This window comes from Mus caroli, chromosome 9, assembly GCF_900094665.2.
Source record: "Mus caroli chromosome 9, CAROLI_EIJ_v1.1, whole genome shotgun sequence".
Lineage (NCBI taxonomy): Eukaryota > Metazoa > Chordata > Mammalia > Rodentia > Muridae > Mus > Mus caroli.
Genome location: NC_034578.1, coordinates 76,875,160 through 76,893,247, shown reverse-complemented (window position 1 = coordinate 76,893,247; position 18,088 = coordinate 76,875,160). Strand labels below are relative to the sequence as shown.

General features: G+C 41.8%; 1 protein-coding gene across 4 annotated transcripts in view; it reads left to right on the top strand.

The window, feature by feature from the left end:
- The window catches only part of Filip1 (filamin A interacting protein 1), a 195,289-nt gene that overhangs the window by 38,397 nt on the left and 138,804 nt on the right, over nt 1–18,088 (top strand). The window contains exon 1 of one of the 4 annotated variants that reach the window (XM_029481659.1): nt 3,909–4,272. The exons of the other annotated variants lie outside the window; for them this stretch is intronic. The gene's annotated coding sequence lies outside the window, so the exon portion shown is untranslated. Of the gene's footprint in view, nt 1–3,908; nt 4,273–18,088 lie in introns of those variants that run through there. 4 annotated transcript variants of the gene reach the window in all.

The following is an 18,088-nucleotide window of genomic DNA, read 5'->3' as shown; positions in this document are numbered from 1 at the left end:
GGTATGGGGGACTTTTGGGATAGCATTGGAAATGTAATTGAGGAAAATACGTAATAAAAAAAAAATAAACCAACACTCCCTGAGCAGCTGATGTTCCCAGGTGAGTGGGGGTGGACTGTCACTCAGACTCCCTTTGTGGTAGCGAGCTAGAATGCTATTTGGCATACCTGCATACCATAGTCCAAGACTCAGCCATCTCCAGGCTGAACGACAACTGTTTGCTCCCCATTCTTTTCCCACAAGCTCATGAAAAAAAAAAATCTCACAACCAGGCTTCTCCTGCAGTCACTAGCTGGAAACGGTCTCATCCTCAGAAATCTATTTTGGAGTTAGGATTGCTCCACTCCCCTACAAGTGGTGAAGCAACAGCTGCCATTTAATGAATGTCCTTGCTGACAGTTCCAGCTGATGAACACCGCAGAGTTTCCCCACCCGTGTGGATGCTCCCTGTGTCGCTCCCGGAGGACATGTTGAGTGGACTTGTTTGATTTCACCCTCTTTGCCATAGCTTTTTTTTTTTTTTCCCTTGCATCACTTCCTCCAGATTTTAGCGATGCCGGAATGTGCATCAAGATTCCCAGTTCCTGGGGAACAATGTCCCAGTGCGTGCATGTGTTCCTGGGGATGTACTGGGATGGACTCTTTCCAAGACAAGCACGTGGAACTCTGAGCTCAAAGAGCAGAGAGGACAAGGGCAGGGAGCAGCCAGATGAAAGTGGCTTGTGGTTTCTCAAGAAGTTAAGAATTTTGTCAAATTAGACAAAATTAGACAAAAACAGAGCTCTTGTTTCCCACATAGTGCTAATGAAAGACGGGGATCCTACAGTTGGATGCCTGGCTGGAATACATTACTGTTTTGATTTCTGTTTCTAGACACTCTCTACAGTGCTGTCTGAGTTACTGCGTGAGATTTCAAAGGATTTGGGCTATGTGGAAGCCAGTGACCCTAGAGGGAGGTCTCTCTATCTGCTTATGCTGAAGGACATGTCCTGGGGCCCAGTTGAGTTCTTATACCCAGAGAGGAGGCTAGGCTGATGCTGAGCTGGGAGTATGACAGATAGAACACAGGATCCAAGTGGCATGGCACTGGACGGCAAACAGTGGTCTTGGGTAGCAGTTGGCCTCTGTAGGTCTCACATGCCACAGCTGAATTCTTCTACCACATGAGAAAGCATGTCAGAGCAGGAAGGAGGACTTGGAGGTCGGACTGAGGTGGAGAAGAGGCAACCCTGGAATCTGTGAAGTGCCACAACTTCCATGCAGTGTCGAAGCAACTAGGTTATACCAAGTCCAAGCAGAGAATGGGAGGTCTTAGCGTCTCCTGCTGGGCATTCCGTGGGCCTCACTCAATCATTAGGTAATATCTGTTCAGGCTCATGGGCTGGGATGAAACACCCTGACAATGGCGACTTAAGAGAGGAAGGGTTCATTTTAGCTTTAGTTTTAGGAAGCAAAGTCCATCATGGCTGGTGGCTATGGCAGCAGATAGGGAAGGCACTGCGGTAGGAGCAGGAGCCTGACTCTTCCCTCATATCTACACTCAGGATGCTGGACGTGTGGGGAAGTGGGGCTAACGGTCTGCCCTCATATCCACGTCAGTGAGGAACTACCACCTAAATGTTCTACAGCCTTCCCAAACAGCAGTCAAGATGACAAGCATGCATTCAAACACACCAGCCTGCAGGGGCCAAGGTTGAGGTGCTATGTCAATATTGCACCCACCATCTGGACTCTCTCACAGGGACACAGCTGAAAGCAACACAGCCTCACTACCATGTGACCAGAACCACTTACATTTAGGGGTGTCAGGGATACAGGTGGTAAATTGGTTCTTGCTCTGGTCAATCAGGAATGCTGAAGTTGAAAGGGAAATAGGGCCGGGCAAACAAGATCTAAGGGAACAAAGCAGAAATGAGTGGGACTGAAAGTCACCGCTATCAGAGATGTTGGGACAAGTCTGCATATCACTATAAATGTGGAGCTAGGAAGTTGTAGTTTTTCCTCTACATGATAATTTTAATGTCATAAAAATATCATGATGAAAGTCTGCTATATACATACATTTCATCACACTTTAGACTGTAGTGGGTTTAATGAGCCCAGAAAATATGCATTTGTGGACTGGAAAATTCCTGATCCATACCACGCACACTGCTAGTATTCTTTGAGAACAGTGAACACTCTCACCATGTTTGAGAAGGGGTGCTGAAGGGCATCCTACAAAAGTGTTTGCTTTGGGCCTTTTATAAGTTTGTGCACTTTGACAAAATACTTACATCTGTTGAATCCTCCAAGTGCCCAATGGCTGTTGAGCCAATAAACCCCACCAGCAGTCAGGGAAGTTTCGAAGCACAAGTGGAAAGTGTTTCCTTACCACATATGAAAAGAAAAGTTGAGGCGCTGATCCAATACCCTTTTCTGGCCACTGTGTGTACCTGCGTCCATGTTCATACACAGACATACACATAAGAGAATTCATAAAATAAATCTTAAACAAATTGGCACTACATAAGTTAGAAACACTTTCATAGTGGCATCAAAATCTGTTTACATGAGATGAAGAGATTAAGGGGGGAGAAAGAAAGAAAGTAAAAACCAAACCAAAAAACCCAACCTGGCCACATACAGTTTTAGTGTTGGAGAGCAGAGACACATCAAACCTGAGGTTGGCAGCATCATTTAACCACTAGGCTTGAATTGACTCTGGAGAAGAGAAATAGTTTCTCCATCATACTCAAATACATAGCAGAGGGACCAGAAATTTAAGTTAAAAAAATAGAACAAGATTTTAAGTTCCTCAAATATGTACATAGAAATAGGTAGATAGCTGAGTGTGGGAGACCTTCTTAATCAAGAGCGAACGCCCCAGGAGTTTGGGCCAGTGACCATGGCTCAGTGGACAAAGGGGATTGCTGCCAATCCTGATGGACTGAGTTGGATCCAGTCATGGTGGAAGGACAGAACCAAATCCTCCATGGTGACCTCTAACCTTCAGTATGCTCTCTGGCACATGTACACATGCCAATACACACCAATACACGCCAATACACGTCACATAAATATTTGTAAAACAAAAGGTTTTAAAAACTCAGTGAAACCAAATAGTCAAGTAAATTTGACTCTGTAAAAGTTGGAGAAAACTCTTAAGCAGGAAAGTAAAATCAAACAACAAAACCACCAACAGAACAGGCCAGGGATGCAGATGCCCAGAAGCCCAATGCTGGGAGAGAAGCCAGAGGACCAGGACTTCAAGGCCAGTCTTAGCTACTTACTGAGTTCAAGGCCAGCTTAGGCTCCTTACAACCCTGTCTTGTTCAAAACAAATGAAACAAAAAATTACAAAGAACCTTCATGAACAAAGTAAAAATTTAAATAGCAATTTGTGACTTAGTAATGAAGACCAATATCTTTAAAATAAGGATCTTTTTAAAAATGCCATTATAAAGAAATGGATAAATGACATAAATGGTTCTAATAAGCCTTTGGAAGACTGTTCAACCTTTCTGGGAATTAAAACTTCAAATTAAAAGAATTTGATATGATCTCAGCCAGCACATTAACAAAGGACTAAAGCATTCCGACATTAGTGGAAGTAGGAAATGGACACTATATATGCTGGTGGGAAATTCAACTGGGACAGGCTTCCTGAAAAATGATTCAATATTATGTGACAATATGCTTATAATCAGAAGGAAAATAAGTGCATTTCCATTCTGAAAAATAAGAGAGTACACACACACACACACACACACACACACACACACACACACACGGGATGCTTCTGAGAGCACATTGTTTTCTTTTCCTCCTATTGTTCTCAAATCTGGCAGACCTAAAGACTTTTATTTTCAAAAACAGCCAGCATACTTCTCTATCAGTAGTTTGGTAGATTTACTAGGGAGATTTACTAGACTGGAGATTTGAAGCAGGCTTAACAGGCTGAAGTAGTAAGCGCATCTTTGTAGCGTCTTGTTTCCTGAGTGATGCTATGGTCCAAGCATAAGCCGACAGCCCACATTATGGAGTGTCATGTGGGGTGGATGTGCTCCACAAGGGGAGCCCCTCCCACAGGGAGGTACACGATCCCTGGATGCTTGACACTGAGTGGGCTGGTGCAGAGCAGAGATGGAAATAGCATCTCCCCTGAGTCCCGTGTGCTCACATTCTGCTTCCCTATGGGAGAGCCCTGTTTTGAGCAAAGCCTGTCCTGCAGCTAGACCTCATGACAAGCCTGCCGTTTGCTGTTTGATCCTGTGGCCGAGATGACTAGCGGTGCGTGCTGGCTTTGTCTTTCCAAATGTGCTTTTTCACATACTGGTTTACTATTATGTGTGCATGCCAGATTTTGTGTGTGTGTGTGTGTGTGTTTGTGTGTGTGTGTGTGTGTGTGTGTGTACGTGCACACGACTGTGCAGGTCAAAGGAAAACTTTGAGAAGTTAGTTCTTCCCTTCCACCTTCCTGTGGAATCCAGAAACGGAACTTGAGTAGCTCTCTGAGCCATCTTGCCAGCCTGTTATCTTTTTACCTTTCTCATACTCACACATGAAGACCGAATTCAACTATTACCCACAATTCTGTGAACGACAATGGGAGTCTGAACAGTGGTCATGGCTGTGCTTTTCTGTCTGGTGACTGCTGGATGAAGCACAGTTGTGCACTGCAGGTACCATTTGGCTTTTTCAACTTTGAAGTACTCGGTACCTCATACGATGCTACCTGAAAATATGACTTAGAGAGTTTCAGCAGTGTACATTCCTATGTGTTAAATGTGCAGTACTGTTCTGAGTGGTGTGACCTCCTGAACCTCCCAGCTCTGTCCTGCCTGGGGATGTGGATTGACCAGGCTGGATATACTTCCTGCCAGGTCAGCATAAGTAGCCATCTCTATTATAAGATTAACTGTTTGGTAGCTGGTGCTGTGTTCAGGTAACTGTTCGTTTCTTAGCAGTGCTCCCAAAATACAGGACTGGTGAAGGGCAGAGATGAGTTTCCAAGTGCTTCTCAAAGGGGAGAGACACACAGACAAAGACAGAGAGAGACAAAGAACAAGTTGACATGAATTTTGTTATAATATATTGTTATACTTGGTCCATCTTGTTATTAACTCTGGTAGGTATCTAATTTACAAGTAAGCTTTATCCTAAGCATGCAAAAAGGTCAGGCAGGGTCAGTAGGGTTTGTGTGGTGAAATCAGCAGTTTCAGGTATCTACTGCTAGAATTATAACCTGTCCTTTCTTTCTACGTGATTGTTCCAATTTAACTAGCAACACATTAGCCATTGATTTCATTTCTCTGTCCCCTTTCTTTAAATAGTTTATCTATGATATTCTCGAGTCTGTGTTTTGTATTATTTTCCAGTGTCTCCCGTATATAATCACATTGTGATGTGTGGGATGGGAATTGTTTTGTTTTGGGCTGAGTTTCTTGCATCCTCGCCCTCACTATAGAGTCAGACATTGACCTGAACCGCTGGTCGCCTTCTGGTATGCTGCCCTTAGTGCTGTGTCACACCGGATCCATGTGCAAGTCTTCTTCCCCTTCTCGGTCAGGCTGTCAAGGCCATCTTCCATGCAACCCTCTGCTTGTGCCTTATTTCCTCTTTTCCAGGTCTGCATCCTGTTGGTTTCAGTTAATCTCAGAACATCCTTTACCATTAATACATATGAGAACCGCACAAATCACAATGTATTTGTTAATATATGGACTTAAAAATATTTTATTTTATTTTTTTTTAAAATAGTGTGTTGGGGGTGGGGAGTCTGTGCACATGAGTGCTCAGTTGTGCAGAGGCCAGAGGAAGGTGTTGGATTCCCCAGACCGGGAGTTACTAGCCACTGTGAGAGCCATGTGGGTGTTGTGAAACAAACCACGCTTCTCTCAAAGACAGGCTCATGCTCAGTGGGACTCAAGAGGTATGGAGAAGTTGTAACTTTTTTGCTTTTAAGTTCATTGACTACAATAATACTAATACTAATAATACTAAATTAAGCTAGTATAAAAAGACAGGTTTCATGTTGATATTTAAAAAATATTTATTATTTAATGTACATAAATGCTGGATCTGTATGTACACCTGCATACTAGAAGAGAGCAGCAGATCTTATTATAGATGGTTGTGAGCCACCGTGTGGTTGCTGGGAATTGAACTCAGGACCTCTGGAAGAGGGACCAGTGCCCTTAATCACTGAGCCATCTCTGTAGACCCTCATGTTGATATTTATATCATATATATCATTACACTTTGCTTGGGTTTGTCCTTACTATGCTCCTATCTCTCCTCCTTTCTCTTGCTGGTTCCTCCACCCAAACACTTTTGCTTCTGTTCGTGTTGTCATACATGCGAATGTGGGTGTGGATGTGTGTTGCAGTTAAGCCTAGGTTCTACAGTAGAGAAAGCTTGCATTGCTTTGTCATTCTCCTTTCCCTTTACCCTCTAATATTCTGCTCCCTTTAGACTACTTCCTCCTCTCTCAGTGCCTCCCCAACTTTGCTTTCACATCCTATACATTTAAATATTTGCATCTAGTTCCCACAGGGAACAATAAACATCTCTCTCTTTGTGACCAATTACACTTAACATGGTCTCCACTTTCATCTGTTTTTCTATAATTGACATAATTTCATCCACCTCTGTGGCTGAACAGAATGTATACAGAAATATAAAATTTGCTTTATTCTTTGGATGAACATCTTGGCTGAGTCTGTGTCTTGGTTTTTATGAATACTGCCCGGGTAAACTCTGGTACTCAAGTATTTCTGTGCTGTGTTGATTTATATTCCTTCGGATATATACCCAGGAGCAGTGCAGATAACTCCTATGATAGCTGTGCTGTGAATTTTCTGAACAACTTTTTTTATGGCTCTCCCCAGTAGCTGCAGCAGCATAGAACTAATCAGTGATGAGTAAGGAATCCCTTCCCCACAGCCTCGCCAGCATTTTGGTGTGTTCTTGATGACAGCTGTTGTCACTGGAATGAGACGTGTTCCCAGTGCAGTCTTACTATGCCTTTCTCTGAGGGCTGAGAATGCTAAAAACTTTTGCAAATATTCACTGGCCATGTTCAGTTCATTTGCTCATTTACTGATGGTATATTTTTTTGGTGTTTGGCTTTCTATGTAGATTCTAGATCTCTAACTCCCCATCAACCTTTCCATTGCAAGGATGCTCTCCCAGTCTGGAGGTCATCTCTTCACTTTGTTGGTATCTTTCTTCTTTTTTGCTTTTCAGAAGCCTTTGCATTTCATGCTATTTCATTTCTTGATTGTTGGAATTATTTTTTCCTATGGTACTGGAGTTCTTTCGACTATGCCTATGTTTTGAAGGGTTTTCCTCCTGGTAGCTTCAGAGTTTCTGGTCTTTCGAAGGCCTTGGATATATTTTGAGTTGATTTGGGTACAGGGTAAGAGGTATGAGTCTAGTTTCATCTTCCTGCTTGTTAACGCCCCTTTTGTCGGCATCATTTGTTGAAGGATCTGTATTTACCTCATGCACTTTCTCCCCAGTCATAAGGATGGGATTTGTCCCTGGGTCTTCTACTCTATTGTAGTGACTGTGGTTTACTAGTTATTATTGAAAGCATAAAGGTGTAACATTTGACATGGCTACTTATCTCCTCCTTCACTGGGCCCTTCTTTGTTATGGTCAGAAAGTATAAACAAACACATTTAGTCAGAGGAAACTGCTAGCTGAACAAAGGTCTGGTTTGTGTTGCTTTTAGTAATCCATGCAATTGTCATCTTCATAGACACATTTGCGAGAAGAAATAAATAGTTAATAAGAAAGGCAATGGTAAACAAATAGATACTCTATAAATTCTTTAAAAGTAATTTATTACCACCACCATCCTCCTCCTGTGTGTGTGTGTTTGTGTATCTGTGATGGGTGTGAGTGCATGTGGAGGTCAAAGGACAACTTGAGGAGTCAGTTCTCTCCCTCCACATTAATATGGGTTCCAGGAATCATTCCTGTCACAAAAATGTGTGTTTTTTTTCTTTTTAAAAAACCTTAAAAATCACAAATTCATGAAAAAGTTACAAGTACCATTTCCTCCTGATGGCTGATAAAAGCTTCTGTTCGGCCTTCCCATCAGTTCTTCAGAATGTGTTACCAACAACACATGTGGTATGCTTCTGCTTGCTACAGTACACACAAGATTACTGACCTCGCAGTGTCGCCTCTCTGCTGTGTAAGCCTCACCTCTTCTAGTTTCTGTGTCTTCTACATCAAGATGTCCTATGCCAGAATCTTGTGTTGGGTTGCCTCTCTTTAATTTATTTCAGCCTGCGACATTTCCTCAGTCCTTTGCTGACATTTCTAAAGATTATGGGTCACTTGTTTTGTAGAATGACCTTCACTCGGGGTACTTTCCAGTGACGGTTTGTGATTAGACTTAGCATTCTCATCTTCGGTGAAGCATTTGCCTTGTGCTAAATGCCAGGTTTCCGTTTTGATACTAGAAATATAATTTTATTGCAACAAGAAGGCCACGTATTCATCTAGAGTTCTGCGAGACTCCATCCTTTATAATGTTAACACTTTTTTTAGACCTTGACTCAGCATGTTACGAGGTGTAAACTGTGGTAGACAGTCATGCTGTTGTGATGGTGTCGCACGGGGCTTCATAATCTCCACACAGCTGACTTTTGGACTGCCTGAATGAACGTTGTAGGGACCGGTCCTGAGCACAGTGGGGTGTTGATCAGCATCTTTGACTTAAATCCATGAGGCACAAGTCCATTCACCCTTTACTAATTACAACCAAATATGTCTTTAGACATTGCCTACATCCCAAGGGTAAGATTACCCTCGTGGGTGAAAACCACTACATTCGCTCACTTGGACCTCTGACTTGAACCCTGGTGGCCTGTAAGTCTTTTACGAAACCGAAAGAGAATAGTTGAGACAAACATTTTTCTACTTTGGTTCCATCACTGTGTAACTGAAAATACATTATATTATATTATATTTTATTATATTCAGTTTACTGCATTTATCAACAGCATCTTCAAATACTAAATATTGTTCACATTCTGGATAAGAAATTTGCCCAATTTAAATTTTAATGTCCATTTCCCAGCAAGTATCACCATGGGCAGGCAATTTTTTGATGATGTTAATCATTCAGAACTTACTAGGAAACAACCCCCCCCACTCCCACCCCAAACAGACAGTTCCCACTCTACTCTATAATAAATGGATGTTTCTAATTCTATCATTATCTTCATGCCTTTAAGAACACTGGTTTGCTTTACACATTTTGGCAAGCAATTACTCTGTCCTTATCCATAGTTGGTTTTATGCCTTTTGAACACTTGCTCACTTTTACCTCACTATTCTGTATTCCTATTGAGTTGCAAAGTCTTTCAGAATGAGAGATGTATGTAACTCTTTATTCCTGACAAGCATGGAAGATGAGTAAGGCATCAGTAGCGAACATTCAATGATCATGGGGTGTGGCTCGATTCAGCTGCTTGTGCTGGGAGGGAGAACTAAATATCTTACTATAGGGCAGATGGCTGCCACACTTGCCTTCAAGCTAGCAAGTAGGGACATCTTGAATGACCCTTGTGGGGCTAGAGAGAAAAATCCAGGGTGTCAGAGAGGCTCTGGGAGACATTATGATGCTCTGCCTTCCCTGTTGTTTCAGAACCCCTGTGGTTCAAAAAGGGAGTGAAAGGTTTTTGAATCTTTTCTTGTACTTCCTGAGATCTCCCCACTGTTACTACTTTCCCATTTAGAGATTCTGAGTGATAGAATTTTTCCTGAACACTTTTGTAAAGGCAGGGAAAACACTTATAGAGGTCCTACACTTATCATATGACTCTTTTCTCTTAGAAAGTGGCTTTAAGAGAGACTGTTCTTTTTCATTTAACACACTATCATCAACTCAGTTCTTCCATTTCAATTTTTAAAAATCAGTTTTATTATTTATTAGTTTTCCATGACTAACGACGTCTCCTTCCTCTTAAATTGTCTGTGGACTACTTAGTAAATATTCTTTATGTGGCATATCTTAAGGGCCCACAGCAGTCTCACATCATAAGTAGGCACTTTGGGGATGTCAAAGCCGTGATCACTCTCTGTAGCTTATCTCTGAAATCCAAAGCATCGCAGGACTTTCTCCAGTACAGTGAATTGGAAAGTAGCCAGATTTGACTTCACACCCAGACCCAATTGCCTGAAAAAGCATGTACTTGCCATGCCCCAGGCTTCCTTCAAGTGTGGAAGACATGAAAACACTGAAATAAACATTGAGAAAAGAAAAGTAAAAATGAGGCCAAAAGACTTTGAAATGTAGATATATGCTGTTTTTTTTTTTTTTTCACTTTTTGTGGGCTCCACATGGAGTTTAGGAAGATGTAAAATTTGCCACACGTTGTACATCATGTCTCTGTGGCCAATAAACATGGACATAAGCTGATGTTTTCAGGGCTTTAAATATTTCTCCTTAAATAAATCTATTCAGTCCATTAACCATAGCTAATGTTTTCACTCTGGTCTGAGCATGTCACAGCTAACGACCAATGTGCAACAAGAAAGAAAAATGAGTCCATTCATGAATCATTCTCTGTTCTCACTTTAGACAAGTTAATTTTCCTTAAATTATCAGGTTCTATCTTAACCGTAGGCCATTTGTGGTTATCAAGAATAAATGTTTATATGTTTGGCCTTCAGTCTTACGTTTCACAGTGAGAGCCAAATTCAATTAGCCTGGTAACACAAAAACACTTAATGTGCAAATTAAAATTTTGAAAAAGGGTTAATTCTTAGATTGTAAGTTTGTGCTGCCAATGAATATGGTACTAAGACTTGAACAAGACTTTTCCTTTGATTAACAAGTTAATATACTTAAACTAAGAGGATTTATTCCCCTTCCAAGTAGTCACATCAGAAATTAGAGAATATTTATCATGGCAGGATGGGTGGATAATTCAAACTTCACCTGAAAACCAGACACAAAAGTAGAACACTCAAGATATCTGCCATCTTTATAATCCAAATGAGCAAAAGATGATAGGGCCAGGGTGTGATGGTAGCATCTTTGGATTCCCCAAGCCTATGAATGAAAGGAAGAATAGCTTAGATTTTACAAAGACTGTTGTTTCATTGACTTTAACATTGAGTTTAAAACTGCTTTTCTCAGCTAGTGTGATGCTTAATCTTCATTGTCAGTTTTCTGGATTAAGAAGCACCGAGGGACTTAGAGATGCTCACTTCTAGGTGCGTCTGTGATAGTGTTTCCAGAGACAACTAAATCAGGAAGGCTCTGACCTGATCAGTGTGTTGATCTCTTGATGGATTCATAGTATGATGGCATGTGAGCATGGCATTCTGCCCAAGCACTGTTCTCTCTCTCTCTCTCTCTCTCTCTCTCTCTCTCTCTCTCTCAAGATTATTTATTTATTTATTTTATGCATATGAGTACACTGTAGCTGTACTCATATGTTGTGAGCCTTCATGTGGTTGTTGGGAATTGAATTTTTAGGACTTCTCGCTCCGGTCTCCCCTGCTCAATCCAGTCAACTCAACTTGCTCAGTCCCTGCTCACTCCAGTTCAAAGATTTATTTATTATTATACATAAGTACACTGAAGCTGTCTTCAGACACTCCAGAAGAGAGGGCATCAGATCTCATTAAGGGTGGTTGTGAGCCACCATGTGGTTGCTGGGATTTGAACTCAGGACGTTTGGAAGAGCAATCAGTGTTCTTACCTGCTGAGCCATCTTGCCAGCCCTCCACTCACCATCCCAAATTGTGATCTGGAATATATCTTTCCTCCTTTCAGTTGTTTCTGGCAGGTAGTTGCTCACAGCAACAGGGAAAGTAACTAGTGTACTACATTTATTATAACTTCATTTTCTTTTGTTTTACATTGATGGCATAAAATGATTTAAACATTGAATTTAAATCACCACTGTACCAGATTCTCCATATTAAAAGTTCTAATTTTACAGGTTATACTGGAGTATATATCCTTTGAACATCTCTCCTTCTAATGCTTAGTTATCTCTTTAGAACTCTTTACCACTATTGATGTGATGTATATACGTCTAGACTTTTCCATAGTTACTTATAGAAAAGACGGTGTGTGTGTGTGTGTGTGTGTGTGTGTGTGTGTGTGTGCAGGCACATGCATGTGTGCATGTGTGTTAAATGAATAATGCAGAAGCTGGGAGTATAGTGTAGTTGGTAGAATGCCTGCCTAATAGGCTGGAAGCCCTTGGTTAGGATCCTCAAACCACATAGAAACAGTTATGGTTGCACGTGCTTGGAGTCCCAGTACTTGGGAGGAACACACAGGAAAGTCAGAAGTTCAAGGTCCTCCTCAATTACCCAGAACGTTTGAAGCAAGCCTGGGATATGTGAGACCTTGTTTCACAACAACAATGAAACAGAAACAAAATAATGTCTCTATTATTGCACTTAACAGTATGTCTTATATAATTCTTCCTGTCAGTTCCAGTATGTTCACCGGAGTTTAGACAGTTGCAACCTGGTCTTCCATAGAAGGAATGCAGTTACTTATTTAGCCATTCCTGTTTTTATAAACACATAGGCTGTACTTATTTTTTTCATAGTCACAGATATCATTGAGGTAAAGATCCACACACTTGCCTCTTGAGGGGCACGGTTAACAGGGGGGAGATGAGCAGAATTCCAATGTAATCAGGGCTACAGCTCACCTCCTACTGGTTTTGCTTGCACCTCTGTTTTCTCCAGTTGTGTGAGAACATGCTTAGTGAATCTCAACTTCCCCCATCAGGATGAGGTTGAGAGCCAGTTTATGTAAATCTTGACTATTTTTTAAAAGATCCTCTATGAGCTGCTGGTTCATATTCTTACCTCTGTTTTCAGTTGAATTTTTCTCTCCTTACATGGCTTGAATGCAACCTTCTATTGTTACTCAGGTTAAAACGTCATGTCCTATCCCTTGGGTGAGTTCCCTTCCTCCTCAACCCCCCAAAGCAACTTAGGGGAGAAATGGTTTACTTGGCTCACAGATCATGGGAGCATCTAGTTCATCATGCCTAGGAAGGCACGGAGGGAGGCAGGAGCCTGGGGTGGGCTGCCACACTGCTTTGGCAGTTCAGAAGCAGAGCAGGAACAGGAAGTGGGGCCAGGCTATAAATAAAACCTCAAAACCTGCCTCCAGGGATACACTTGGTCCAGCAAGGCTTCACCGGCTCAGAGTTCCATAGCTTCCATAAGCAGCACCAACAACCGGGAGCAAGTGCTCAGACACACGGGCTCATGCCGGACACTTCGCAGTGAGGGACACTGTGGCCCCTGCCTGGGACTTCCCTCATTCCTCAGTTTTAAATGGCTTTGCTTTTTAGATTTCATTTCGCACAGGTTTCCAATTCCAAAGTCATGCATATTCATTGGGATTTTCTATCAATCATTTCTTACCACTGGGGAAAGCTTTTTAAAACATTTACTGACATATTTACTATATGTACTATTATTTTTGTGTTTGTGGTATGGCCATGTGGTCATAGGTGTCACACTACATTAGGTCAGAAGATATCTTTGTGGGAGCTGGTTCTGTCCTTCTCCTTGGGTTCAGAGGCTCCAACTCAGGTTGTCAGGCTTATGATATTTCAATGTTAAGTCAGATTATGTGGTTTTCTTCTCTGCTCCAAACCTTACTGAACTGAAAGTGAAGCTTGATTACTAAGCTCAGGAGGGCTGAGCTTAGTGTGGGTGATGCCACCCCTGGGCTGCTGGTCCTGCATTCTTTAAGAAAGTAGGAACCAGTAAGCAGCACCCATCACTACCACCACCCATGGCCTCTACATCAGCTCAGCTCTTGCCTCCAGGTTCCTGCCCTGTTTGACTTCTGGTTCTGGTTTTCTTCACTGATGGACTATAATGTGGAATCGTAAGCCAAATAAACCCTTTCCATTTTGATCATGCTGTTTATCACAGCAATAGAAATCCTAACTAAGACATCAGTTTTAGGCCATGATAAGAATTTTGCCTATTCCTTGAAAAGGGTTTGGGGCAGAGAAAGAGCTTAATCTGACTTAACGTTTACATGTTATATAACTCAGAGGCTTCCGTATCGCTCCCGGATGATGGTGACAGTGCAAACTGGCCATGGAGGCCTTGCCATTCCAGAACCTGAGATAAAAGAACTGACATAAATTTCAGGCTAGCCTGGGTTACAGAAGAATTCAAGGTCAGTCTGGACTACAAAATGTCTCAAACCACCACATGAAACAATAAACATTGAAAACCAACAGAGGAAACAAATCTGAAGGGTGTTGTCACTGGGTATGGTGTTCCATGCCTATGATCCCAGAACTCATGCAGGCAGCCCAAGAGCAGAAATCTACAAGTCCAAGACCAGGATAAGCAAGTCAGATTGAGGTCAGGATGGATAGATACACAGTGTGATCTTGTTGTCTCTCAAAAGAAAAGAACAGGAGCAGGAAGGCGACAATGTTGTAGTTGGACAAGGACAGAAAGGAACGCAGCAGTTAGGTGGGGGGGACTGTTGTGTGGCAATATCCTGGCAGAAGATGCAGCTGGATCTGGAGTGGAAGCAACATAAGCAACGCAAAGATGCCACTCTAGGATTTGGGGATGTGATTGCGAGATAAAGGAAGGAATCTGAGTCTCACACAGCAGCCTGAAGAATGGAGTGACCTACGGGGTGGTGACCAATGGAGCGGGGACAATTGCAGGAGTAGGACTAGAGAGAGATTGCATTTGCACACGTTGAACTTGCAGATGCCTATTTAAACACAGAAGTAAAGATGCTGACTAAATGGCTGCATATGCAAAACACAGTGAGAAGCATCCAGGATGGAAGGAGTGTTATTGACAGGTGAGCAAACACATTCTCCATTAATGAACTGCAAGTCTTTGTACGTCAGAAGGTGCGATTCGGGTAGCTGTGAGGTGGGATAAAAATACTGTTTTGTTCTTAGCAGGAACGAGGAGAACTGTTCATAAATTCAGCTTCACAGGTCGTCACAAAATAGTCAGGTGTTAACTTTGACATTAAGAAAAAGCAGTGTTTCCTCAAGGCACGGAAGCTTGGTGTGCAGGACTTCCTAGTTCTCATAGCAAGCACTTTGGTCTTTTGTTAGTATCAGTGCTGCACTGGGAGGAATTTCTATGTGAAAGAATAACTCTTCAACGGTAAGCACTGGGGCATCGGGCCAGCGTCTCAGGAAATAAGTTAAGCAGGTGTGGAACTCTGTAATCCCAAGGATGACATCAAGGTCTGATGTCTTGGATTCTTAAAAGCAAACAGGGAACAGCCCAACCTCTCTGCCAGAATGACCTCTATGAAGTGTCACATTTCCCTTTAAATATTTAGTCATCACGATAGTTTTCCATGGTTTTAATTCATAAAATATGGTTGTTTTTTTCAAAGCCACAGGAGCATGGCAGGGTTGGGTTTTTTTTTTTTTTCCAGCTGTCTCCTTCTTTCTCTGCATCATTTCTTTTTGTTTTATTCTCAGTTAACAATGTGAACAATTCAATTATCATTTTCTTTCAGAAATATAAACATCTATATGCATTTCTGAATAAGAAAATAAAATGATATAAAAACACTAGTCCAACTCATGGCTAAGGCTACAAATATAACGAAATTATACAGGTATACTAAGATAAGACACATCCAATGGCTTATGTTACAATTCATTCCTTTATTTCCTCTAGTTAAGAGTGTCTTTCTGGGTCGAATGTGTTACAGTGGCTCGGGTGACTATAGGGTTCCCAAAAACACAGCTTCAGGGGAATCACGTGGGTTGACACTGGAAACTTAATGTGCTTTGCCAATTTTTAACCGTTTTAATTGAGCAACCCCAAACTATGTATTTATGTGAAAAAAAGATGTTGTGCTGTGTTTTCCCTTGGGAAGGACCAGGTGCTTCTCATTTTCTTTAGTCTCACCCCAGCCACTGTATGTAGCTAATACAGTTATGACAGGACAGGATATTTCACTGACTTCAATGATGTTTTATTAAAGTTTTTAGTGTGCCAAATGATGTGCACATGTGTGTGATCCCACATATCAGAGAAGATATACAGATATACGGTGTTCTTCCCTCCCCTCTACTCACCCCTACAGTTCCCTTTCTGTTTCTCTCTCTCTCTCTCTCTCACACACACACACTTGTGTAGATTTGACATAAGAGAAAAACATAATATTTATTTAATGTTACCATCTCTGGGACTACCTATTTTCTTGCAAATAATATATAATTCCGCAGTTCTTTCGAGCTGGATGAGACTCCACTCTGTGCACATTCACTTGTTGGCGAGCATGTGGAGGATTCCGTACCTTGGCTATAGTAAGCAGTGCTTCAGTAAACACAGAAATACAAGCATCTTCTTGGTAGGCTGATTTTGAATAGATGCTCAGGAGTGATGTGCATGATTCATTATAGTAATTCCATTTTTAGCTTTTAAAGAACTCCAGAAACCTTTACGGTGCTGCTCTAGTTTATTGTCCATCAGCAGGGAATAAGAGCTCCTCTTTCCTTGTATTCTTGACAGCACTTGTCAGTTTTTCCCCAATGATAGCCATTCTGACTGGGGTGATATAGACTCGTAAATCAGTTTTCATTTTGTATCTCCTCTCTGGCTCAGGATGCTGAACAGTTTTGAGTATCTATATTGCTCATCTGCAATTCTTAATAAATATTTGTTAATTCATTTACTTATTATCATTTTATGTGTTGCCTGCATGTGTGTCTATGTACCACATGTATGCCTTGTGTTTGTGTTTTGAGAAGATAGTATAAGATCCCCTAGAACTGCAGTTACAGATGATTAAAAGCCATCACGGGGGTTCTAAGAATTGAGCTTGGGTCTTGTGGAAGAGCATCCAGTGCTCTTAATCACTGTGCCATCTGTCCAGTCCATAAGGATGGCTTTCCTCTCTCTCTCTCTCTCTCTCTCTCTCTCTCTCTCTGTGTGTGTGTGTGTGTGTGTGTGTGTATGTATGTGTCTGTCTGTCTCTTTCTCTCTGTTTAACTTTGGGAGTTCTTTGTAGACTCTAGAGTCTCCATACTAATTCTGTCCAGTATATAGTTGGTAACATTTTACCTTCTGTAGGCTACCTCATCTTTCCCTTGAAGATAGTCTCAGGGATTTCATCACCTTTTCTGTGTACTGGATATTAAATGCCAAGAAGTTATCTATAAAAGACCACAGTACATTCCTTTCTTCACGTGACTGTAGTTCAGATAACATGGGAGACAGTGGTGAGCATGAGAGGTGCACTCCAAGCAGCAATGCCCTGGGAGGAGGTGTTGAAAAGGCATGCCCCACCCCTGGCCTTAAAGCTCTTGGGTCACAGGCATATCTTTTTCTCATCAATACAATTTGTCTACTCTGTGCCAAGAGATAAATATTTCAACTTCACAGTTTTTCACATTCAGTCTTCTAGGTTTTTGTTGTTGTTGTTGCTGTTGTTCTGGTTTTCTATTGTGTTTTTTGTTTTGAGACAGGGTCTGACTCTGAAGCACTGGCTGGCTTAGAGCTCACTAGGTAGACTAGGTCAGCTCCAAAAAGCTCAGAAATTCACCTGCCTCTGCTTTCCAACTGCTGGCTTTAAAGGGATGTGCTGTCATGCCTGGTTTCATTTTTGTTTTTATTCCAATGTAACTGTCAAGTTCTCAAGTACAAATGACATCATTGACAACAAAACCAAAATAAGCGTCTGAGAACGTGGCCCCTCCCTCTCACTCGTCACCCGGATCTTCCCTCCACCACTGTTCTTGAGTGACTGTTGTTACAGAGGGCAAGGCAGAGGAGGGAGTGCAGGAAAGGTGACTTCTCTGTCTGAGTAAGGCTGAAGTAGTGGTGTGGAATTACCCTTCTGTGTATAGACTCCGGGTAATAGCACAGACTGGGTAAGAGGCTTGGTGTGAATTTGAAAGAAAATGTTATTAGAGTTTAGAGTCAGGGAGAAAGGAGATTTCCTTTAGCAATAGCTGTGCAAAGCTTATTCTTCACGGCTCCTTCCCACCTTCTCTGTACATGCTCATACACACTGCTGCACTTCTATGTGACTCGGATGAAAATATTTTGTAAGATCTTCCTCTTATTCTTCTCTCCC